Below are 25,488 nucleotides of genomic sequence, written 5' to 3'. Positions count from 1 at the left end.
TCATTGCTGTTGCTTGACCATGCATTGGTTTCTGTGGTCAGTGAATGATAAAAACAAAATTTACCATCCATTGATGGATGGGAAATCCGCCATGAGGCATTTGTTTTTAGAAACTGCTGCTCACAACCAATGTTGCAATGGAGTGTCTCCATCTGCTGGTGGTATTGGAAAGGCATTAGTGCTATGACAGGGTCTGAAGAAGAAGAAGAAGAAGAAGACGGAAAAAAATATATATAAAAAGAAAAAGAGAGAGAGAGAGAGAGACTGACTTAGTGAGCGAGTGAGTGAGAGAGTGAGAGTGAGTGAGAGTGAATGAGTGAGTGAGTGATTGAGTGAGTGAGTGAGTGAGTGAGTGAGAACAAATGAGTTAAAGCAAGTGAGTGAGAGAGATCGAATGAATGAAAGTCTGAATGACAGAAAGAAAAAAGGATGAAGAAAGAAGCATGAAGAAAAAAAAATGTATATGGAGTTGCTGACATGAGTGCAATCTACAAAGCCGTTGAGGCTGATCCTCATGGGAGGATTATTGCACCAGGACCCTTAGCACTTTTAAAATGCCATTCAATGCCACGGGCTAGATGTAAACTGCAGATGACCATGTTGTGGTAGTTACCATGGATACCCAAGTGATGTGTGAGCTAACACATAGGCCCAACAGATTCCAAGAAGGCCAGAATCACCAGCGGCACCACCATCGATTGTCAGGTCACCCGGATTCAGCAAATACCAGAGTCCAAAATGATGCAGGTTTATACTGTTAATTTTCAGTTTATCGTTACAGTTGGTGTTATTCCATGTCGGAAGGGACGCAGCTACAGCCAGTGGGGTAACTAGAGACAGGCAGGCAGCTATGTGCAACAAAGGTAGGCGTGTTGTTTTCATATGCAGATCTGAAATATTGTCTTATATGCAAGAGGAGGAGTGATGGGGGTTCAGGCAAAAGCCAGGCTATGGATTGCATTGCTAAATGCTCCATCAGAGTGCAATGGTCGCCTGTCCTTTTTTTAAGTGATGATGTGGGTTTAGCCTGTGCTGTATGTATGTATGGGTGGCTGACTGCCACCCACCCAGAAAGTGTATGGGAGGCTGGTTGGCTGCCAGCCTTCCTTCCATTCCTATGAGTAATGTGAGTGCTCATGAAGGGGACATGGTTGGGTCCACCCCTTTCCCGGTTATCCCCTCTAGGCCTTTTGGCTTAGATCAAGTGTAAAAAAAGAAAGGATCTTGCGACAGATCGCATCCTGAGGCACGTTTTTTTTTGTGTGAATACTTGCACTTGGGTGACTTGTGAGCACATACTGATACATACGTTCCCTATCTGGGGACCATAAATTAAATGGATTTTTGAGAAAGGGAGCTGATTTGGAAGCTTGCTTCTGTCGCCCTATGCATTGACCCGATGTGGCAGTATCTTCGGGTAGTGAACAGTGCACCACCCCATTCCAGTGTTAAACAAGAAAGATTCTCATTTAATCCTCCGTGGGTGAGAATTTGAGTTTGAGAATTGGAGACCAAAATGATGAGTTGCACTGACTGGTTTATGAACGTCTATTCATTTAGCGTTTTAATGACCATGTTTGCACACTGATTGGTGTAAAAAAATAAAATAAAACTAAATAATAATAATCTAGCACACCTGTGCAGGTTTGACATGACATGACAGGTAGCTGTCTTGTGGGTGGTGCTGAATCCTGTTAAATGACATGAGGGTCTCATGCCTATACACAAGGGTGTGTCATTGCTGTTGCTTGACCATGCATTGGTTTCTGTGGTCAGTGAATGATAAAAACAAAATTTACCATCCATTGATGGATGGGAAATCCGCCATGAGGCATTTGTTTTTAGAAACTGCTGCTCACAACCAATGTTGCAATGGAGTGTCTCCATCTGCTGGTGGTATTGGAAAGGCATTAGTGCTATGACAGGGTCTGAAGAAGAAGAAGAAGAAGAAGAAGACGGAAAAAAATATATATAAAAAGAAAAAGAGAGAGAGAGAGAGACTGACTTAGTGAGCGAGTGAGTGAGAGAGTGAGAGTGAGTGAGAGTGAATGAGTGAGTGAGTGATTGAGTGAGTGAGTGAGTGAGTAAGAACAAATGAGTTAAAGCAAGTGAGTGAGAGAGATCGAATGAATGAAAGTCTGAATGACAGAAAGAAAAAAGGATGAAGAAAGAAGCATGAAGAAAAAAAAATGTATATGGAGTTGCTGACATGAGTGCAATCTACAAAGCCGTTGAGGCTGATCCTCATGGGAGGATTATTGCACCAGGACCCTTAGCACTTTTAAAATGCCATTCAATGCCACGGGCTAGATGTAAACTGCAGATGACCATGTTGTGGTAGTTACCATGGATACCCAAGTGATGTGTGAGCTAACACATAGGCCCAACAGATTCCAAGAAGGCCAGAATCACCAGCGGCACCACCATCGATTGTCAGGTCACCCGGATTCAGCAAATACCAGAGTCCAAAATGATGCAGGTTTATACTGTTAATTTTCAGTTTATCGTTACAGTTGGTGTTATTCCATGTCGGAAGGGACGCAGCTACAGCCAGTGGGGTAACTAGAGACAGGCAGGCAGCTATGTGCAACAAAGGTAGGCGTGTTGTTTTCATATGCAGATCTGAAATATTGTCTTATATGCAAGAGGAGGAGTGATGGGGGTTCAGGCAAAAGCCAGGCTATGGATTGCATTGCTAAATGCTCCATCAGAGTGCAATGGTCGCCTGTCCTTTTTTTAAGTGATGATGTGGGTTTAGCCTGTGCTGTATGTATGTATGGGTGGCTGACTGCCACCCACCCAGAAAGTGTATGGGAGGCTGGTTGGCTGCCAGCCTTCCTTCCATTCCTATGAGTAATGTGAGTGCTCATGAAGGGGACATGGTTGGGTCCACCCCTTTCCCGGTTATCCCCTCTAGGCCTTTTGGCTTAGATCAAGTGTAAAAAAAGAAAGGATCTTGCGACAGATCGCATCCTGAGGCACGTTTTTTTTTGTGTGAATACTTGCACTTGGGTGACTTGTGAGCACATACTGATACATACGTTCCCTATCTGGGGACCATAAATTAAATGGATTTTTGAGAAAGGGAGCTGATTTGGAAGCTTGCTTCTGTTGCCCTATGCATTGACCCGATGTGGCAGTATCTTCGGGTAGTGAACAGTGCACCACCCCATTCCAGTGTTAAACAAGAAAGATTCTCATTTAATCCTCCGTGGGTGAGAATTTGAGTTTGAGAATTGGAGACCAAAATGATGAGTTGCACTGACTGGTTTATGAACGTCTATTCATTTAGCGTTTTAATGACCATGTTTGCACACTGATTGGTGTAAAAAAATAAAATAAAACTAAATAATAATAATCTAGCACACCTGTGCAGGTTTGACATGACATGACAGGTAGCTGTCTTGTGGGTGGTGCTGAATCCTGTTAAATGAAATGAGGGTCTCATGCCTATACACAAGGGTGTGTCATTGCTGTTGCTTGACCATGCATTGGTTTCTGTGGTCAGTGAATGATAAAAACAAAATTTACCATCCATTGATGGATGGGAAATCCGCCATGAGGCATTTGTTTTTAGAAACTGCTGCTCACAACCAATGTTGCAATGGAGTGTCTCCATCTGCTGGTGGTATTGGAAAGGCATTAGTGCTATGACAGGGTCTGAAGAAGAAGAAGAAGAAGAAGAAGAAGAAGAAGACGGAAAAAAATATATATAAAAAGAAAAAGAGAGAGAGAGAGAGAGACTGACTTAGTGAGCGAGTGAGTGAGAGAGTGAGAGTGAGTGAGAGTGAATGAGTGAGTGAGTGATTGAGTGAGTGAGTGAGTGAGTGAGTGAGAACAAATGAGTTAAAGCAAGTGAGTGAGAGAGATCGAATGAATGAAAGTCTGAATGACAGAAAGAAAAAAGGATGAAGAAAGAAGCATGAAAAAAAAAAAATGTATATGGAGTTGCTGACATGAGTGCAATCTACAAAGCCGTTGAGGCTGATCCTCATGGGAGGATTATTGCACCAGGACCCTTAGCACTTTTAAAATGCCATTCAATGCCACGGGCTAGATGTAAACTGCAGATGACCATGTTGTGGTAGTTACCATGGATACCCAAGTGATGTGTGAGCTAACACATAGGCCCAACAGATTCCAAGAAGGCCAGAATCACCAGCGGCACCACCATCGATTGTCAGGTCACCCGGATTCAGCAAATACCAGAGTCCAAAATGATGCAGGTTTATACTGTTAATTTTCAGTTTATCGTTACAGTTGGTGTTATTCCATGTCGGAAGGGACGCAGCTACAGCCAGTGGGGTAACTAGAGACAGGCAGGCAGCTATGTGCAACAAAGGTAGGCGTGTTGTTTTCATATGCAGATCTGAAATATTGTCTTATATGCAAGAGGAGGAGTGATGGGGGTTCAGGCAAAAGCCAGGCTATGGATTGCATTGCTAAATGCTCCATCAGAGTGCAATGGTCGCCTGTCCTTTTTTTAAGTGATGATGTGGGTTTAGCCTGTGCTGTATGTATGTATGGGTGGCTGACTGCCACCCACCCAGAAAGTGTATGGGAGGCTGGTTGGCTGCCAGCCTTCCTTCCATTCCTATGAGTAATGTGAGTGCTCATGAAGGGGACATGGTTGGGTCCACCCCTTTCCCGGTTATCCCCTCTAGGCCTTTTGGCTTAGATCAAGTGTAAAAAAAGAAAGGATCTTGCGACAGATCGCATCCTGAGGCACGTTTTTTTTTGTGTGAATACTTGCACTTGGGTGACTTGTGAGCACATACTGATACATACGTTCCCTATCTGGGGACCATAAATTAAATGGATTTTTGAGAAAGGGAGCTGATTTGGAAGCTTGCTTCTGTCGCCCTATGCATTGACCCGATGTGGCAGTATCTTCGGGTAGTGAACAGTGCACCACCCCATTCCAGTGTTAAACAAGAAAGATTCTCATTTAATCCTCCGTGGGTGAGAATTTGAGTTTGAGAATTGGAGACCAAAATGATGAGTTGCACTGACTGGTTTATGAACGTCTATTCATTTAGCGTTTTAATGACCATGTTTGCACACTGATTGGTGTAAAAAAATAAAATAAAACTAAATAATAATAATCTAGCACACCTGTGCAGGTTTGACATGACATGACAGGTAGCTGTCTTGTGGGTGGTGCTGAATCCTGTTAAATGACATGAGGGTCTCATGCCTATACACAAGGGTGTGTCATTGCTGTTGCTTGACCATGCATTGGTTTCTGTGGTCAGTGAATGATAAAAACAAAATTTACCATCCATTGATGGATGGGAAATCCGCCATGAGGCATTTGTTTTTAGAAACTGCTGCTCACAACCAATGTTGCAATGGAGTGTCTCCATCTGCTGGTGGTATTGGAAAGGCATTAGTGCTATGACAGGGTCTGAAGAAGAAGAAGAAGAAGAAGAAGAAGAAGAAGACGGAAAAAAATATATATAAAAAGAAAAAGAGAGAGAGAGAGAGAGACTGACTTAGTGAGCGAGTGAGTGAGAGAGTGAGAGTGAGTGAGAGTGAATGAGTGAGTGAGTGATTGAGTGAGTGAGTGAGTGAGTGAGTGAGAACAAATGAGTTAAAGCAAGTGAGTGAGAGAGATCGAATGAATGAAAGTCTGAATGACAGAAAGAAAAAAGGATGAAGAAAGAAGCATGAAGAAAAAAAAATGTATATGGAGTTGCTGACATGAGTGCAATCTACAAAGCCGTTGAGGCTGATCCTCATGGGAGGATTATTGCACCAGGACCCTTAGCACTTTTAAAATGCCATTCAATGCCACGGGCTAGATGTAAACTGCAGATGACCATGTTGTGGTAGTTACCATGGATACCCAAGTGATGTGTGAGCTAACACATAGGCCCAACAGATTCCAAGAAGGCCAGAATCACCAGCGGCACCACCATCGATTGTCAGGTCACCCGGATTCAGCAAATACCAGAGTCCAAAATGATGCAGGTTTATACTGTTAATTTTCAGTTTATCGTTACAGTTGGTGTTATTCCATGTCGGAAGGGACGCAGCTACAGCCAGTGGGGTAACTAGAGACAGGCAGGCAGCTATGTGCAACAAAGGTAGGCGTGTTGTTTTCATATGCAGATCTGAAATATTGTCTTATATGCAAGAGGAGGAGTGATGGGGGTTCAGGCAAAAGCCAGGCTATGGATTGCATTGCTAAATGCTCCATCAGAGTGCAATGGTCGCCTGTCCTTTTTTTAAGTGATGATGTGGGTTTAGCCTGTGCTGTATGTATGTATGGGTGGCTGACTGCCACCCACCCAGAAAGTGTATGGGAGGCTGGTTGGCTGCCAGCCTTCCTTCCATTCCTATGAGTAATGTGAGTGCTCATGAAGGGGACATGGTTGGGTCCACCCCTTTCCCGGTTATCCCCTCTAGGCCTTTTGGCTTAGATCAAGTGTAAAAAAAGAAAGGATCTTGCGACAGATCGCATCCTGAGGCACGTTTTTTTTTGTGTGAATACTTGCACTTGGGTGACTTGTGAGCACATACTGATACATACGTTCCCTATCTGGGGACCATAAATTAAATGGATTTTTGAGAAAGGGAGCTGATTTGGAAGCTTGCTTCTGTCGCCCTATGCATTGACCCGATGTGGCAGTATCTTCGGGTAGTGAACAGTGCACCACCCCATTCCAGTGTTAAACAAGAAAGATTCTCATTTAATCCTCCGTGGGTGAGAATTTGAGTTTGAGAATTGGAGACCAAAATGATGAGTTGCACTGACTGGTTTATGAACGTCTATTCATTTAGCGTTTTAATGACCATGTTTGCACACTGATTGGTGTAAAAAAATAAAATAAAACTAAATAATAATAATCTAGCACACCTGTGCAGGTTTGACATGACATGACAGGTAGCTGTCTTGTGGGTGGTGCTGAATCCTGTTAAATGACATGAGGGTCTCATGCCTATACACAAGGGTGTGTCATTGCTGTTGCTTGACCATGCATTGGTTTCTGTGGTCAGTGAATGATAAAAACAAAATTTACCATCCATTGATGGATGGGAAATCCGCCATGAGGCATTTGTTTTTAGAAACTGCTGCTCACAACCAATGTTGCAATGGAGTGTCTCCATCTGCTGGTGGTATTGGAAAGGCATTAGTGCTATGACAGGGTCTGAAGAAGAAGAAGAAGAAGAAGAAGAAGAAGACGGAAAAAAATATATATAAAAAGAAAAAGAGAGAGAGAGAGAGAGACTGACTTAGTGAGCGAGTGAGTGAGAGAGTGAGAGTGAGTGAGAGTGAATGAGTGAGTGAGTGATTGAGTGAGTGAGTGAGTGAGTGAGAACAAATGAGTTAAAGCAAGTGAGTGAGAGAGATCGAATGAATGAAAGTCTGAATGACAGAAAGAAAAAAGGATGAAGAAAGAAGCATGAAGAAAAAAAAATGTATATGGAGTTGCTGACATGAGTGCAATCTACAAAGCCGTTGAGGCTGATCCTCATGGGAGGATTATTGCACCAGGACCCTTAGCACTTTTAAAATGCCATTCAATGCCACGGGCTAGATGTAAACTGCAGATGACCATGTTGTGGTAGTTACCATGGATACCCAAGTGATGTGTGAGCTAACACATAGGCCCAACAGATTCCAAGAAGGCCAGAATCACCAGCGGCACCACCATCGATTGTCAGGTCACCCGGATTCAGCAAATACCAGAGTCCAAAATGATGCAGGTTTATACTGTTAATTTTCAGTTTATCGTTACAGTTGGTGTTATTCCATGTCGGAAGGGACGCAGCTACAGCCAGTGGGGTAACTAGAGACAGGCAGGCAGCTATGTGCAACAAAGGTAGGCGTGTTGTTTTCATATGCAGATCTGAAATATTGTCTTATATGCAAGAGGAGGAGTGATGGGGGTTCAGGCAAAAGCCAGGCTATGGATTGCATTGCTAAATGCTCCATCAGAGTGCAATGGTCGCCTGTCCTTTTTTTAAGTGATGATGTGGGTTTAGCCTGTGCTGTATGTATGTATGGGTGGCTGACTGCCACCCACCCAGAAAGTGTATGGGAGGCTGGTTGGCTGCCAGCCTTCCTTCCATTCCTATGAGTAATGTGAGTGCTCATGAAGGGGACATGGTTGGGTCCACCCCTTTCCCGGTTATCCCCTCTAGGCCTTTTGGCTTAGATCAAGTGTAAAAAAAGAAAGGATCTTGCGACAGATCGCATCCTGAGGCACGTTTTTTTTTTGTGTGAATACTTGCACTTGGGTGACTTGTGAGCACATACTGATACATACGTTCCCTATCTGGGGACCATAAATTAAATGGATTTTTGAGAAAGGGAGCTGATTTGGAAGCTTGCTTCTGTCGCCCTATGCATTGACCCGATGTGGCAGTATCTTCGGGTAGTGAACAGTGCACCACCCCATTCCAGTGTTAAACAAGAAAGATTCTCATTTAATCCTCCGTGGGTGAGAATTTGAGTTTGAGAATTGGAGACCAAAATGATGAGTTGCACTGACTGGTTTATGAACGTCTGTTCATTTAGCGTTTTAATGACCATGTTTGCACACTGATTGGTGTAAAAAAATAAAATAAAACTAAATAATAATAATCTAGCACACCTGCGCAGGTTTGACATGACATGACAGGTAGCTGTCTTGTGGGTGGTGCTGAATCCTGTTAAATGACATGAGGGTCTCATGCCTATACACAAGGGTGTGTCATTGCTGTTGCTTGACCATGCATTGGTTTCTGTGGTCAGTGAATGATAAAAACAAAATTTACCATCCATTGATGGATGGGAAATCCGCCATGAGGCATTTGTTTTTAGAAACTGCTGCTCACAACCAATGTTGCAATGGAGTGTCTCCATCTGCTGGTGGTATTGGAAAGGCATTAGTGCTATGACAGGGTCTGAAGAAGAAGAAGAAGAAGAAGAAGAAGAAGAAGAAGAAGACGGAAAAAAATATATATAAAAAGAAAAAGAGAGAGAGAGAGAGAGACTGACTTAGTGAGCGAGTGAGTGAGTGAGAGTGAGTGAGAGTGAATGAGTGAGTGAGTGATTGAGTGAGTGAGTGAGTGAGTGAGAACAAATGAGTTAAAGCAAGTGAGTGAGAGAGATCGAATGAATGAAAGTCTGAATGACAGAAAGAAAAAAGGATGAAGAAAGAAGCATGAAGAAAAAAAAATGTATATGGAGTTGCTGACATGAGTGCAATCTACAAAGCCGTTGAGGCTGATCCTCATGGGAGGATTATTGCACCAGGACCCTTAGCACTTTTAAAATGCCATTCAATGCCACGGGCTAGATGTAAACTGCAGATGACCATGTTGTGGTAGTTACCATGGATACCCAAGTGATGTGTGAGCTAACACATAGGCCCAACAGATTCCAAGAAGGCCAGAATCACCAGCGGCACCACCATCGATTGTCAGGTCACCCGGATTCAGCAAATACCAGAGTCCAAAATGATGCAGGTTTATACTGTTAATTTTCAGTTTATCGTTACAGTTGGTGTTATTCCATGTCGGAAGGGATGCAGCTACAGCCAGTGGGGTAACTAGAGACAGGCAGGCAGCTATGTGCAACAAAGGTAGGCGTGTTGTTTTCATATGCAGATCTGAAATATTGTCTTATATGCAAGAGGAGGAGTGATGGGGGTTCAGGCAAAAGCCAGGCTATGGATTGCATTGCTAAATGCTCCATCAGAGTGCAATGGTCGCCTGTCCTTTTTTTAAGTGATGATGTGGGTTTAGCCTGTGCTGTATGTATGTATGGGTGGCTGACTGCCACCCACCCAGAAAGTGTATGGGAGGCTGGTTGGCTGCCAGCCTTCCTTCCATTCCTATGAGTAATGTGAGTGCTCATGAAGGGGACATGGTTGGGTCCACCCCTTTCCCGGTTATCTCCTCTAGGCCTTTTGGCTTAGATCAAGTGTAAAAAAAGAAAGGATCTTGCGACAGATCGCATCCTGAGGCACGTTTTTTTTTGTGTGAATACTTGCACTTGGGTGACTTGTGAGCACATACTGATACATACGTTCCCTATCTGGGGACCATAAATTAAATGGATTTTTGAGAAAGGGAGCTGATTTGGAAGCTTGCTTCTGTCGCCCTATGCATTGACCCGATGTGGCAGTATCTTCGGGTAGTGAACAGTGCACCACCCCATTCCAGTGTTAAACAAGAAAGATTCTCATTTAATCCTCCGTGGATGAGAATTTGAGTTTGAGAATTGGAGACCAAAATGATGAGTTGCACTGACTGGTTTATGAACGTCTATTCATTTAGCGTTTTAATGACCATGTTTGCACACTGATTGGTGTAAAAAAATAAAATAAAACTAAATAATAATAATCTAGCACACCTGTGCAGGTTTGACATGACATGACAGGTAGCTGTCTTGTGGGTGGTGCTGAATCCTGTTAAATGACATGAGGGTCTCATGCCTATACACAAGGGTGTGTCATTGCTGTTGCTTGACCATGCATTGGTTTCTGTGGTCAGTGAATGATAAAAACAAAATTTACCATCCATTGATGGATGGGAAATCCGCCATGAGGCATTTGTTTTTAGAAACTGCTGCTCACAACCAATGTTGCAATGGAGTGTCTCCATCTGCTGGTGGTATTGGAAAGGCATTAGTGCTATGACAGGGTCTGAAGAAGAAGAAGAAGAAGAAGAAGAAGAAGACGGAAAAAAATATATATAAAAAGAAAAAGAGAGAGAGAGAGAGAGACTGACTTAGTGAGCGAGTGAGTGAGAGAGTGAGAGTGAGTGAGAGTGAATGAGTGAGTGAGTGATTGAGTGAGTGAGTGAGTGAGTGAGTGAGAACAAATGAGTTAAAGCAAGTGAGTGAGAGAGATCGAATGAATGAAAGTCTGAATGACAGAAAGAAAAAAGGATGAAGAAAGAAGCATGAAGAAAAAAAAATGTATATGGAGTTGCTGACATGAGTGCAATCTACAAAGCCGTTGAGGCTGATCCTCATGGGAGGATTATTGCACCAGGACCCTTAGCACTTTTAAAATGCCATTCAATGCCACGGGCTAGATGTAAACTGCAGATGACCATGTTGTGGTAGTTACCATGGATACCCAAGTGATGTGTGAGCTAACACATAGGCCCAACAGATTCCAAGAAGGCCAGAATCACCAGCGGCACCACCATCGATTGTCAGGTCACCCGGATTCAGCAAATACCAGAGTCCAAAATGATGCAGGTTTATACTGTTAATTTTCAGTTTATCGTTACAGTTGGTGTTATTCCATGTCGGAAGGGACGCAGCTACAGCCAGTGGGGTAACTAGAGACAGGCAGGCAGCTATGTGCAACAAAGGTAGGCGTGTTGTTTTCATATGCAGATCTGAAATATTGTCTTATATGCAAGAGGAGGAGTGATGGGGGTTCAGGCAAAAGCCAGGCTATGGATTGCATTGCTAAATGCTCCATCAGAGTGCAATGGTCGCCTGTCCTTTTTTTAAGTGATGATGTGGGTTTAGCCTGTGCTGTATGTATGTATGGGTGGCTGACTGCCACCCACCCAGAAAGTGTATGGGAGGCTGGTTGGCTGCCAGCCTTCCTTCCATTCCTATGAGTAATGTGAGTGCTCATGAAGGGGACATGGTTGGGTCCACCCCTTTCCCGGTTATCCCCTCTAGGCCTTTTGGCTTAGATCAAGTGTAAAAAAAGAAAGGATCTTGCGACAGATCGCATCCTGAGGCACGTTTTTTTTTGTGTGAATACTTGCACTTGGGTGACTTGTGAGCACATACTGATACATACGTTCCCTATCTGGGGACCATAAATTAAATGGATTTTTGAGAAAGGGAGCTGATTTGGAAGCTTGCTTCTGTCGCCCTATGCATTGACCCGATGTGGCAGTATCTTCGGGTAGTGAACAGTGCACCACCCCATTCCAGTGTTAAACAAGAAAGATTCTCATTTAATCCTCCGTGGGTGAGAATTTGAGTTTGAGAATTGGAGACCAAAATGATGAGTTGCACTGACTGGTTTATGAACGTCTATTCATTTAGCGTTTTAATGACCATGTTTGCACACTGATTGGTGTAAAAAAATAAAATAAAACTAAATAATAATAATCTAGCACACCTGTGCAGGTTTGACATGACATGACAGGTAGCTGTCTTGTGGGTGGTGCTGAATCCTGTTAAATGACATGAGGGTCTCATGCCTATACACAAGGGTGTGTCATTGCTGTTGCTTGACCATGCATTGGTTTCTGTGGTCAGTGAATGATAAAAACAAAATTTACCATCCATTGATGGATGGGAAATCCGCCATGAGGCATTTGTTTTTAGAAACTGCTGCTCACAACCAATGTTGCAATGGAGTGTCTCCATCTGCTGGTGGTATTGGAAAGGCATTAGTGCTATGACAGGGTCTGAAGAAGAAGAAGAAGAAGAAGAAGAAGAAGACGGAAAAAAATATATATAAAAAGAAAAAGAGAGAGAGAGAGAGAGACTGACTTAGTGAGCGAGTGAGTGAGAGAGTGAGAGTGAGTGAGAGTGAATGAGTGAGTGAGTGATTGAGTGAGTGAGTGAGTGAGTGAGAACAAATGAGTTAAAGCAAGTGAGTGAGAGAGATCGAATGAATGAAAGTCTGAATGACAGAAAGAAAAAAGGATGAAGAAAGAAGCATGAAGAAAAAAAAATGTATATGGAGTTGCTGACATGAGTGCAATCTACAAAGCCGTTGAGGCTGATCCTCATGGGAGGATTATTGCACCAGGACCCTTAGCACTTTTAAAATGCCATTCAATGCCACGGGCTAGATGTAAACTGCAGATGACCATGTTGTGGTAGTTACCATGGATACCCAAGTGATGTGTGAGCTAACACATAGGCCCAACAGATTCCAAGAAGGCCAGAATCACCAGCGGCACCACCATCGATTGTCAGGTCACCCGGATTCAGCAAATACCAGAGTCCAAAATGATGCAGGTTTATACTGTTAATTTTCAGTTTATCGTTACAGTTGGTGTTATTCCATGTCGGAAGGGACGCAGCTACAGCCAGTGGGGTAACTAGAGACAGGCAGGCAGCTATGTGCAACAAAGGTAGGCGTGTTGTTTTCATATGCAGATCTGAAATATTGTCTTATATGCAAGAGGAGGAGTGATGGGGGTTCAGGCAAAAGCCAGGCTATGGATTGCATTGCTAAATGCTCCATCAGAGTGCAATGGTCGCCTGTCCTTTTTTTAAGTGATGATGTGGGTTTAGCCTGTGCTGTATGTATGTATGGGTGGCTGACTGCCACCCACCCAGAAAGTGTATGGGAGGCTGGTTGGCTGCCAGCCTTCCTTCCATTCCTATGAGTAATGTGAGTGCTCATGAAGGGGACATGGTTGGGTCCACCCCTTTCCCGGTTATCCCCTCTAGGCCTTTTGGCTTAGATCAAGTGTAAAAAAAGAAAGGATCTTGCGACAGATCGCATCCTGAGGCACGTTTTTTTTTTGTGTGAATACTTGCACTTGGGTGACTTGTGAGCACATACTGATACATACGTTCCCTATCTGGGGACCATAAATTAAATGGATTTTTGAGAAAGGGAGCTGATTTGGAAGCTTGCTTCTGTCGCCCTATGCATTGACCCGATGTGGCAGTATCTTCGGGTAGTGAACAGTGCACCACCCCATTCCAGTGTTAAACAAGAAAGATTCTCATTTAATCCTCCGTGGGTGAGAATTTGAGTTTGAGAATTGGAGACCAAAATGATGAGTTGCACTGACTGGTTTATGAACGTCTGTTCATTTAGCGTTTTAATGACCATGTTTGCACACTGATTGGTGTAAAAAAATAAAATAAAACTAAATAATAATAATCTAGCACACCTGTGCAGGTTTGACATGACATGACAGGTAGCTGTCTTGTGGGTGGTGCTGAATCCTGTTAAATGACATGAGGGTCTCATGCCTATACACAAGGGTGTGTCATTGCTGTTGCTTGACCATGCATTGGTTTCTGTGGTCAGTGAATGATAAAAACAAAATTTACCATCCATTGATGGATGGGAAATCCGCCATGAGGCATTTGTTTTTAGAAACTGCTGCTCACAACCAATGTTGCAATGGAGTGTCTCCATCTGCTGGTGGTATTGGAAAGGCATTAGTGCTATGACAGGGTCTGAAGAAGAAGAAGAAGAAGAAGAAGAAGAAGAAGAAGAAGACGGAAAAAAATATATATAAAAAGAAAAAGAGAGAGAGAGAGAGAGACTGACTTAGTGAGCGAGTGAGTGAGTGAGAGTGAGTGAGAGTGAATGAGTGAGTGAGTGATTGAGTGAGTGAGTGAGTGAGTGAGAACAAATGAGTTAAAGCAAGTGAGTGAGAGAGATCGAATGAATGAAAGTCTGAATGACAGAAAGAAAAAAGGATGAAGAAAGAAGCATGAAGAAAAAAAAATGTATATGGAGTTGCTGACATGAGTGCAATCTACAAAGCCGTTGAGGCTGATCCTCATGGGAGGATTATTGCACCAGGACCCTTAGCACTTTTAAAATGCCATTCAATGCCACGGGCTAGATGTAAACTGCAGATGACCATGTTGTGGTAGTTACCATGGATACCCAAGTGATGTGTGAGCTAACACATAGGCCCAACAGATTCCAAGAAGGCCAGAATCACCAGCGGCACCACCATCGATTGTCAGGTCACCCGGATTCAGCAAATACCAGAGTCCAAAATGATGCAGGTTTATACTGTTAATTTTCAGTTTATCGTTACAGTTGGTGTTATTCCATGTCGGAAGGGACGCAGCTACAGCCAGTGGGGTAACTAGAGACAGGCAGGCAGCTATGTGCAACAAAGGTAGGCGTGTTGTTTTCATATGCAGATCTGAAATATTGTCTTATATGCAAGAGGAGGAGTGATGGGGGTTCAGGCAAAAGCCAGGCTATGGATTGCATTGCTAAATGCTCCATCAGAGTGCAATGGTCGCCTGTCCTTTTTTTAAGTGATGATGTGGGTTTAGCCTGTGCTGTATGTATGTATGGGTGGCTGACTGCCACCCACCCAGAAAGTGTATGGGAGGCTGGTTGGCTGCCAGCCTTCCTTCCATTCCTATGAGTAATGTGAGTGCTCATGAAGGGGACATGGTTGGGTCCACCCCTTTCCCGGTTATCCCCTCTAGGCCTTTTGGCTTAGATCAAGTGTAAAAAAAGAAAGGATCTTGCGACAGATCGCATCCTGAGGCACGTTTTTTTTTTTGTGTGAATTCTTGCACTTGGGTGACTTGTGAGCACATACTGATACATACGTTCCCTATCTGGGGACCATAAATTAAATGGATTTTTGAGAAAGGGAGCTGATTTGGAAGCTTGCTTCTGTCGCCCTATGCATTGACCCGATGTGGCAGTATCTTCGGGTAGTGAACAGTGCACCACCCCATTCCAGTGTTAAACAAGAAAGATTCTCATTTAATCCTCCGTGGGTGAGAATTTGAGTTTGAGAATTGGAGACCAAAATGATGAGTTGCACTGACTGGTTTATGAACGTCTATTCATTTAGCGTTTTAATGACCATGTTTGCACACTGATTGGTGTAAAAAAATAAAATAAAACTAAATAATAATAATCTAGCACACCTGTGCAGGTTTGACATGACATGACAGGTAGCTGTCTTGTGGGTGGTGCTGAATCCTGTTAAATGACATGAGGGTCTCATGCCTATACACAAGGGTGTGTCATTGCTGTTGCTTGACCATGCATTGGTTTCTGTGGTCAGTGAATGATAAAAACAAAATTTACCATCCATTGATGGATGGGAAATCCGCCATGAGGCATTTGTTTTTAGAAACTGCTGCTCACAACCAATGTTGCAATGGAGTGTCTCCATCTGCTGGTGGTATTGGAAAGGCATTAGTGCTATGACAGGGTCTGAAGAAGAAGAAGAAGAAGAAGAAGAAGAAGAAGACGGAAAAAAATATATATAAAAAGAAAAAGAGAGAGAGAGAGAGAGACTGACTTAGTGAGCGAGTGAGTGAGAGAGTGAGAGTGAGTGAGAGTGAATGAGTGAGTGAGTGATTGAGTGAGTGAGTGAGAACAAATGAGTTAAAGCAAGTGAGTGAGAGAGATCGAATGAATGAAAGTCTGAATGACAGAAAGAAAAAAGGATGAAGAAAGAAGCATGAAGAAAAAAAAATGTATATGGAGTTGCTGACATGAGTGCAATCTACAAAGCCGTTGAGGCTGATCCTCATGGGAGGATTATTGCACCAGGACCCTTAGCACTTTTAAAATGCCATTCAATGCCACGGGCTAGATGTAAACTGCAGATGACCATGTTGTGGTAGTTACCATGGATACCCAAGTGATGTGTGAGCTAACACATAGGCCCAACAGATTCCAAGAAGGCCAGAATCACCAGCGGCACCACCATCGATTGTCAGGTCACCCGGATTCAGCAAATACCAGAGTCCAAAATGATGCAGGTTTATACTGTTAATTTTCAGTTTATCGTTACAGTTGGTGTTATTCCATGTCGGAAGGGACGCAGCTACAGCCAGTGGGGTAACTAGAGACAGGCAGGCAGCTATGTGCAACAAAGGTAGGCGTGTTGTTTTCATATGCAGATCTGAAATATTGTCTTATATGCAAGAGGAGGAGTGATGGGGGTTCAGGCAAAAGCCAGGCTATGGATTGCATTGCTAAATGCTCCATCAGAGTGCAATGGTCGCCTGTCCTTTTTTTAAGTGATGATGTGGGTTTAGCCTGTGCTGTATGTATGTATGGGTGGCTGACTGCCACCCACCCAGAAAGTGTATGGGAGGCTGGTTGGCTGCCAGCCTTCCTTCCATTCCTATGAGTAATGTGAGTGCTCATGAAGGGGACATGGTTGGGTCCACCCCTTTCCCGGTTATCCCCTCTAGGCCTTTTGGCTTAGATCAAGTGTAAAAAAAGAAAGGATCTTGCGACAGATCGCATCCTGAGGCACGTTTTTTTTTGTGTGAATACTTGCACTTGGGTGACTTGTGAGCACATACTGATACATACGTTCCCTATCTGGGGACCATAAATTAAATGGATTTTTGAGAAAGGGAGCTGATTTGGAAGCTTGCTTCTGTCGCCCTATGCATTGACCCGATGTGGCAGTATCTTCGGGTAGTGAACAGTGCACCACCCCATTCCAGTGTTAAACAAGAAAGATTCTCATTTAATCCTCCGTGGGTGAGAATTTGAGTTTGAGAATTGGAGACCAAAATGATGAGTTGCACTGACTGGTTTATGAACGTCTATTCATTTAGCGTTTTAATGACCATGTTTGCACACTGATTGGTGTAAAAAAATAAAATAAAACTAAATAATAATAATCTAGCACACCTGTGCAGGTTTGACATGACATGACAGGTAGCTGTCTTGTGGGTGGTGCTGAATCCTGTTAAATGACATGAGGGTCTCATGCCTATACACAAGGGTGTGTCATTGCTGTTGCTTGACCATGCATTGGTTTCTGTGGTCAGTGAATGATAAAAACAAAATTTACCATCCATTGATGGATGGGAAATCCGCCATGAGGCATTTGTTTTTAGAAACTGCTGCTCACAACCAATGTTGCAATGGAGTGTCTCCATCTGCTGGTGGTATTGGAAAGGCATTAGTGCTATGACAGGGTCTGAAGAAGAAGAAGAAGAAGAAGAAGAAGAAGAAGAAGAAGAAGACGGAAAAAAATATATATAAAAAGAAAAAGAGAGAGAGAGAGAGAGACTGACTTAGTGAGCGAGTGAGTGAGAGAGTGAGAGTGAGTGAGAGTGAATGAGTGAGTGAGTGATTGAGTGAGTGAGTGAGAACAAATGAGTTAAAGCAAGTGAGTGAGAGAGATCGAATGAATGAAAGTCTGAATGACAGAAAGAAAAAAGGATGAAGAAAGAAGCATGAAGAAAAAAAAATGTATATGGAGTTGCTGACATGAGTGCAATCTACAAAGCCGTTGAGGCTGATCCTCATGGGAGGATTATTGCACCAGGACCCTTAGCACTTTTAAAATGCCATTCAATGCCACGGGCTAGATGTAAACTGCAGATGACCATGTTGTGGTAGTTACCATGGATACCCAAGTGATGTGTGAGCTAACACATAGGCCCAACAGATTCCAAGAAGGCCAGAATCACCAGCGGCACCACCATCGATTGTCAGGTCACCCGGATTCAGCAAATACCAGAGTCCAAAATGATGCAGGTTTATACTGTTAATTTTCAGTTTATCGTTACAGTTGGTGTTATTCCATGTCGGAAGGGACGCAGCTACAGCCAGTGGGGTAACTAGAGACAGGCAGGCAGCTATGTGCAACAAAGGTAGGCGTGTTGTTTTCATATGCAGATCTGAAATATTGTCTTATATGCAAGAGGAGGAGTGATGGGGGTTCAGGCAAAAGCCAGGCTATGGATTGCATTGCTAAATGCTCCATCAGAGTGCAATGGTCGCCTGTCCTTTTTTTAAGTGATGATGTGGGTTTAGCCTGTGCTGTATGTATGTATGGGTGGCTGACTGCCACCCACCCAGAAAGTGTATGGGAGGCTGGTTGGCTGCCAGCCTTCCTTCCATTCCTATGAGTAATGTGAGTGCTCATGAAGGGGACATGGTTGGGTCCACCCCTTTCCCGGTTATCCCCTCTAGGCCTTTTGGCTTAGATCAAGTGTAAAAAAAGAAAGGATCTTGCGACAGATCGCATCCTGAGGCACGTTTTTTTTTGTGTGAATACTTGCACTTGGGTGACTTGTGAGCACATACTGATACATACGTTCCCTATCTGGGGACCATAAATTAAATGGATTTTTGAGAAAGGGAGCTGATTTGGAAGCTTGCTTCTGTCGCCCTATGCATTGACCCGATGTGGCAGTATCTTCGGGTAGTGAACAGTGCACCACCCCATTCCAGTGTTAAACAAGAAAGATTCTCATTTAATCCTCCGTGGGTGAGAATTTGAGTTTGAGAATTGGAGACCAAAATGATGAGTTGCACTGACTGGTTTATGAACGTCTATTCATTTAGCGTTTTAATGACCATGTTTGCACACTGATTGGTGTAAAAAAATAAAATAAAACTAAATAATAATAATCTAGCACACCTGTGCAGGTTTGACATGACATGACAGGTAGCTGTCTTGTGGGTGGTGCTGAATCCTGTTAAATGACATGAGGGTCTCATGCCTATACACAAGGGTGTGTCATTGCTGTTGCTTGACCATGCATTGGTTTCTGTGGTCAGTGAATGATAAAAACAAAATTTACCATCCATTGATGGATGGGAAATCCGCCATGAGGCATTTGTTTTTAGAAACTGCTGCTCACAACCAATGTTGCAATGGAGTGTCTCCATCTGCTGGTGGTATTGGAAAGGCATTAGTGCTATGACAGGGTCTGAAGAAGAAGAAGAAGAAGAAGAAGAAGAAGAAGAAGACGGAAAAAAATATATATAAAAAGAAAAAGAGAGAGAGAGAGAGAGAGACTGACTTAGTGAGCGAGTGAGTGAGAGAGTGAGAGTGAGTGAGAGTGAATGAGTGAGTGAGTGATTGAGTGAGTGAGTGAGTGAGAACAAATGAGTTAAAGCAAGTGAGTGAGAGAGATCGAATGAATGAAAGTCTGAATGACAGAAAGAAAAAAGGATGAAGAAAGAAGCATGAAGAAAAAAAAATGTATATGGAGTTGCTGACATGAGTGCAATCTACAAAGCCGTTGAGGCTGATCCTCATGGGAGGATTATTGCACCAGGACCCTTAGCACTTTTAAAATGCCATTCAATGCCACGGGCTAGATGTAAACTGCAGATGACCATGTTGTGGTAGTTACCATGGATACCCAAGTGATGTGTGAGCTAACACATAGGCCCAACAGATTCCAAGAAGGCCAGAATCACCAGCGGCACCACCATCGATTGTCAGGTCACCCGGATTCAGCAAATACCAGAGTCCAAAATGATGCAGGTTTATACTGTTAATTTTCAGTTTATCGTTACAGTTGGTGTTATTCCATGTCGGAAGGGACGCAGCTACAGCCAGTGGGGTAACTAGAGACAGGCAGGCAGCTATGTGCAACAAAGGTAGGCGTGTTGTTTTCATATGCAGATCTGAAATATTGTCTTATATGCAAGAGGAGGAGTGATGGGGGTTCAGGCAAAAGCCAGGCTATGGATTGCATTGCTAAATGCTCCATCAGAGTGCAATGGTCGCCTGTCCTTTTTTTAAGTGATGATGTGGGTTTAGCCTGTGCTGTATGTATGTATGGGTGGCTGACTGCCACCCACCCAGAAAGTGTATGGGAGGCTGGTTGGCTGCCAGCCTTCCTTCCATTCCTATGAGTAATGTGAGTGCTCATGAAGGGGACATGGTTGGGTCCACCCCTTTCCCGGTTATCCCCTCTAGGCCTTTTGGCTTAGATCAAGTGTAAAAAAAGAAAGGATCTTGCGACAGATCGCATCCTGAGGCACGTTTTTTTTTGTGTGAATACTTGCACTTGGGTGACTTGTGAGCACATACTGATACATACGTTCCCTATCTGGGGACCATAAATTAAATGGATTTTTGAGAAAGGGAGCTGATTTGGAAGCTTGCTTCTGTCGCCCTATGCATTGACCCGATGTGGCAGTATCTTCGGGTAGTGAACAGTGCACCACCCCATTCCAGTGTTAAACAAGAAAGATTCTCATTTAATCCTCCGTGGGTGAGAATTTGAGTTTGAGAATTGGAGACCAAAATGATGAGTTGCACTGACTGGTTTATGAACGTCTATTCATTTAGCGTTTTAATGACCATGTTTGCACACTGATTGGTGTAAAAAAATAAAATAAAACTAAATAATAATAATCTAGCACACCTGTGCAGGTTTGACATGACATGACAGGTAGCTGTCTTGTGGGTGGTGCTGAATCCTGTTAAATGACATGAGGGTCTCATGCCTATACACAAGGGTGTGTCATTGCTGTTGCTTGACCATGCATTGGTTTCTGTGGTCAGTGAATGATAAAAACAAAATTTACCATCCATTGATGGATGGGAAATCCGCCATGAGGCATTTGTTTTTAGAAACTGCTGCTCACAACCAATGTTGCAATGGAGTGTCTCCATCTGCTGGTGGTATTGGAAAGGCATTAGTGCTATGACAGGGTCTGAAGAAGAAGAAGAAGAAGAAGAAGAAGAAGAAGACGGAAAAAAATATATATAAAAAGAAAAAGAGAGAGAGAGAGAGAGACTGACTTAGTGAGCGAGTGAGTGAGAGAGTGAGAGTGAGTGAGAGTGAATGAGTGAGTGAGTGATTGAGTGAGTGAGTGAGAACAAATGAGTTAAAGCAAGTGAGTGAGAGAGATCGAATGAATGAAAGTCTGAATGACAGAAAGAAAAAAGGATGAAGAAAGAAGCATGAAGAAAAAAAAATGTATATGGAGTTGCTGACATGAGTGCAATCTACAAAGCCGTTGAGGCTGATCCTCATGGGAGGATTATTGCACCAGGACCCTTAGCACTTTTAAAATGCCATTCAATGCCACGGGCTAGATGTAAACTGCAGATGACCATGTTGTGGTAGTTACCATGGATACCCAAGTGATGTGTGAGCTAACACATAGGCCCAACAGATTCCAAGAAGGCCAGAATCACCAGCGGCACCACCATCGATTGTCAGGTCACCCGGATTCAGCAAATACCAGAGTCCAAAATGATGCAGGTTTATACTGTTAATTTTCAGTTTATCGTTACAGTTGGTGTTATTCCATGTCGGAAGGGACGCAGCTACAGCCAGTGGGGTAACTAGAGACAGGCAGGCAGCTATGTGCAACAAAGGTAGGCGTGTTGTTTTCATATGCAGATCTGAAATATTGTCTTATATGCAAGAGGAGGAGTGATGGGGGTTCAGGCAAAAGCCAGGCTATGGATTGCATTGCTAAATGCTCCATCAGAGTGCAATGGTCGCCTGTCCTTTTTTTAAGTGATGATGTGGGTTTAGCCTGTGCTGTATGTATGTATGGGTGGCTGACTGCCACCCACCCAGAAAGTGTATGGGAGGCTGGTTGGCTGCCAGCCTTCCTTCCATTCCTATGAGTAATGTGAGTGCTCATGAAGGGGACATGGTTGGGTCCACCCCTTTCCCGGTTATCCCCTCTAGGCCTTTTGGCTTAGATCAAGTGTAAAAAAAGAAAGGATCTTGCGACAGATCGCATCCTGAGGCACGTTTTTTTTTGTGTGAATACTTGCACTTGGGTGACTTGTGAGCACATACTGATACATACGTTCCCTATCTGGGGACCATAAATTAAATGGATTTTTGAGAAAGGGAGCTGATTTGGAAGCTTGCTTCTGTCGCCCTATGCATTGACCCGATGTGGCAGTATCTTCGGGTAGTGAACAGTGCACCACCCCATTCCAGTGTTAAACAAGAAAGATTCTCATTTAATCCTCCGTGGGTGAGAATTTGAGTTTGAGAATTGGAGACCAAAATGATGAGTTGCACTGACTGGTTTATGAACGTCTATTCATTTAGCGTTTTAATGACCATGTTTGCACACTGATTGGTGTAAAAAAATAAAATAAAACTAAATAATAATAATCTAGCACACCTGTGCAGGTTTGACATGACATGACAGGTAGCTGTCTTGTGGGTGGTGCTGAATCCTGTTAAATGACATGAGGGTCTCATGCCTATACACAAGGGTGTGTCATTGCTGTTGCTTGACCATGCATTGGTTTCTGTGGTCAGTGAATGATAAAAACAAAATTTACCATCCATTGATGGATGGGAAATCCGCCATGAGGCATTTGTTTTTAGAAACTGCTGCTCACAACCAATGTTGCAATGGAGTGTCTCCATCTGCTGGTGGTATTGGAAAGGCATTAGTGCTATGACAGGGTCTGAAGAAGAAGAAGAAGAAGAAGAAGAAGAAGACGGAAAAAAATATATATAAAAAGAAAAAGAGAGAGAGAGAGAGAGACTGACTTAGTGAGCGAGTGAGTGAGAGAGTGAGAGTGAGTGAGAGTGAATGAGTGAGTGAGTGATTGAGTGAGTGAGTGAGTGAGTGAGAACAAATGAGTTAAAGCAAGTGAGTGAGAGAGATCGAATGAATGAAAGTCTGAATGACAGAAAGAAAAAAGGATGAAGAAAGAAGCATGAAGAAAAAAAAATGTATATGGAGTTGCTGACATGAGTGCAATCTACAAAGCCGTTGAGGCTGATCCTCATGGGAGGATTATTGCACCAGGACCCTTAGCACTTTTAAAATGCCATTCAATGCCACGGGCTAGATGTAAACTGCAGATGACCATGTTGTGGTAGTTACCATGGATACCCAAGTGATGTGTGAGCTAACACATAGGCCCAACAGATTCCAAGAAGGCCAGAATCACCAGCGGCACCACCATCGATTGTCAGGTCACCCGGATTCAGCAAATACCAGAGTCCAAAATGATGCAGGTTTATACTGTTAATTTTCAGTTTATCGTTACAGTTGGTGTTATTCCATGTCGGAAGGGACGCAGCTACAGCCAGTGGGGTAACTAGAGACAGGCAGGCAGCTATGTGCAACAAAGGTAGGCGTGTTGTTTTCATATGCAGATCTGAAATATTGTCTTATATGCAAGAGGAGGAGTGATGGGGGTTCAGGCAAAAGCCAGGCTATGGATTGCATTGCTAAATGCTCCATCAGAGTGCAATGGTCGCCTGTCCTTTTTTTAAGTGATGATGTGGGTTTAGCCTGTGCTGTATGTATGTATGGGTGGCTGACTGCCACCCACCCAGAAAGTGTATGGGAGGCTGGTTGGCTGCCAGCCTTCCTTCCATTCCTATGAGTAATGTGAGTGCTCATGAAGGGGACATGGTTGGGTCCACCCCTTTCCTGGTTATCCCCTCTAGGCCTTTTGGCTTAGATCAAGTGTAAAAAAAGAAAGGATCTTGCGACAGATCGCATCCTGAGGCACGTTTTTTTTTGTGTGAATACTTGCACTTGGGTGACTTGTGAGCACATACTGATACATACGTTCCCTATCTGGGGACCATAAATTAAATGGATTTTTGAGAAAGGGAGCTGATTTGGAAGCTTGCTTCTGTCGCCCTATGCATTGACCCGATGTGGCAGTATCTTCGGGTAGTGAACAGTGCACCACCCCATTCCAGTGTTAAACAAGAAAGATTCTCATTTAATCCTCCGTGGGTGAGAATTTGAGTTTGAGAATTGGAGACCAAAATGATGAGTTGCACTGACTGGTTTATGAACGTCTATTCATTTAGCGTTTTAATGACCATGTTTGCACACTGATTGGTGTAAAAAAATAAAATAAAACTAAATAATAATAATCTAGCACACCTGTGCAGGTTTGACATGACATGACAGGTAGCTGTCTTGTGGGTGGTGCTGAATCCTGTTAAATGACATGAGGGTCTCATGCCTATACACAAGGGTGTGTCATTGCTGTTGCTTGACCATGCATTGGTTTCTGTGGTCAGTGAATGATAAAAACAAAATTTACCATCCATTGATGGATGGGAAATCCGCCATGAGGCATTTGTTTTTAGAAACTGCTGCTCACAACCAATGTTGCAATGGAGTGTCTCCATCTGCTGGTGGTATTGGAAAGGCATTAGTGCTATGACAGGGTCTGAAGAAGAAGAAGAAGAAGAAGAAGAAGACGGAAAAAAATATATATAAAAAGAAAAAGAGAGAGAGAGAGAGAGACTGACTTAGTGAGCGAGTGAGTGAGAGAGTGAGAGTGAGTGAGAGTGAATGAGTGAGTGAGTGATTGAGTGAGTGAGTGAGTGAGTGAGTGAGAACAAATGAGTTAAAGCAAGTGAGTGAGAGAGATCGAATGAATGAAAGTCTGAATGACAGAAAGAAAAAAGGATGAAGAAAGAAGCATGAAGAAAAAAAAATGTATATGGAGTTGCTGACATGAGTGCAATCTACAAAGCCGTTGAGGCTGATCCTCATGGGAGGATTATTGCACCAGGACCCTTAGCACTTTTAAAATGCCATTCAATGCCACGGGCTAGATGTAAACTGCAGATGACCATGTTGTGGTAGTTACCATGGATACCCAAGTGATGTGTGAGCTAACACATAGGCCCAACAGATTCCAAGAAGGCCAGAATCACCAGCGGCACCACCATCGATTGTCAGGTCACCCGGATTCAGCAAATACCAGAGTCCAAAATGATGCAGGTTTATACTGTTAATTTTCAGTTTATCGTTACAGTTGGTGTTATTCCATGTCGGAAGGGACGCAGCTACAGCCAGTGGGGTAACTAGAGACAGGCAGGCAGCTATGTGCAACAAAGGTAGGCGTGTTGTTTTCATATGCAGATCTGAAATATTGTCTTATATGCAAGAGGAGGAGTGATGGGGGTTCAGGCAAAAGCCAGGCTATGGATTGCATTGCTAAATGCTCCATCAGAGTGCAATGGTCGCCTGTCCTTTTTTTAAGTGATGATGTGGGTTTAGCCTGTGCTGTATGTATGTATGGGTGGCTGACTGCCACCCACCCAGAAAGTGTATGGGAGGCTGGTTGGCTGCCAGCCTT

General features: G+C 43.4%; 14 pseudogenes; all 14 read left to right on the top strand.

Moving 5' to 3' along the window:
• Positions 1-1,174: 1,174 nt before the first annotated feature.
• Positions 1,175-1,438, top strand: LOC130286127 (U2 spliceosomal RNA; annotated as a pseudogene).
• A 1,468-nt stretch (positions 1,439-2,906) lies between these two features.
• LOC130289311 (U2 spliceosomal RNA) lies at positions 2,907-3,170 on the top strand (annotated as a pseudogene).
• A 1,483-nt stretch (positions 3,171-4,653) lies between these two features.
• LOC130286126 (U2 spliceosomal RNA) lies at positions 4,654-4,917 on the top strand (annotated as a pseudogene).
• A 1,483-nt stretch (positions 4,918-6,400) lies between these two features.
• Positions 6,401-6,664, top strand: LOC130286125 (U2 spliceosomal RNA; annotated as a pseudogene).
• A 1,476-nt stretch (positions 6,665-8,140) lies between these two features.
• On the top strand, positions 8,141-8,405 carry LOC130287906 (U2 spliceosomal RNA; annotated as a pseudogene).
• A 1,481-nt stretch (positions 8,406-9,886) lies between these two features.
• Positions 9,887-10,150, top strand: LOC130288510 (U2 spliceosomal RNA; annotated as a pseudogene).
• Positions 10,151-11,630: 1,480 nt separating this feature from the next.
• LOC130286124 (U2 spliceosomal RNA) lies at positions 11,631-11,894 on the top strand (annotated as a pseudogene).
• Positions 11,895-13,370: 1,476 nt separating this feature from the next.
• On the top strand, positions 13,371-13,635 carry LOC130287905 (U2 spliceosomal RNA; annotated as a pseudogene).
• A 1,481-nt stretch (positions 13,636-15,116) lies between these two features.
• LOC130288241 (U2 spliceosomal RNA) lies at positions 15,117-15,382 on the top strand (annotated as a pseudogene).
• A 1,471-nt stretch (positions 15,383-16,853) lies between these two features.
• On the top strand, positions 16,854-17,117 carry LOC130286123 (U2 spliceosomal RNA; annotated as a pseudogene).
• Positions 17,118-18,597: 1,480 nt separating this feature from the next.
• On the top strand, positions 18,598-18,861 carry LOC130286122 (U2 spliceosomal RNA; annotated as a pseudogene).
• Positions 18,862-20,341: 1,480 nt separating this feature from the next.
• LOC130286121 (U2 spliceosomal RNA) lies at positions 20,342-20,605 on the top strand (annotated as a pseudogene).
• Positions 20,606-22,076: 1,471 nt separating this feature from the next.
• Positions 22,077-22,340, top strand: LOC130286120 (U2 spliceosomal RNA; annotated as a pseudogene).
• A 1,476-nt stretch (positions 22,341-23,816) lies between these two features.
• On the top strand, positions 23,817-24,080 carry LOC130286118 (U2 spliceosomal RNA; annotated as a pseudogene).
• The last annotated feature ends 1,408 nt before the right edge of the window (positions 24,081-25,488 follow it).

This window comes from Hyla sarda, chromosome 8 (assembly GCF_029499605.1).
Source record: "Hyla sarda isolate aHylSar1 chromosome 8, aHylSar1.hap1, whole genome shotgun sequence".
Taxonomy (NCBI): Eukaryota; Metazoa; Chordata; class Amphibia; order Anura; family Hylidae; genus Hyla; species Hyla sarda.
Note: the sequence above shows the minus strand (reverse complement) of the source record. Positions and strands in the feature narration are given on the sequence as shown.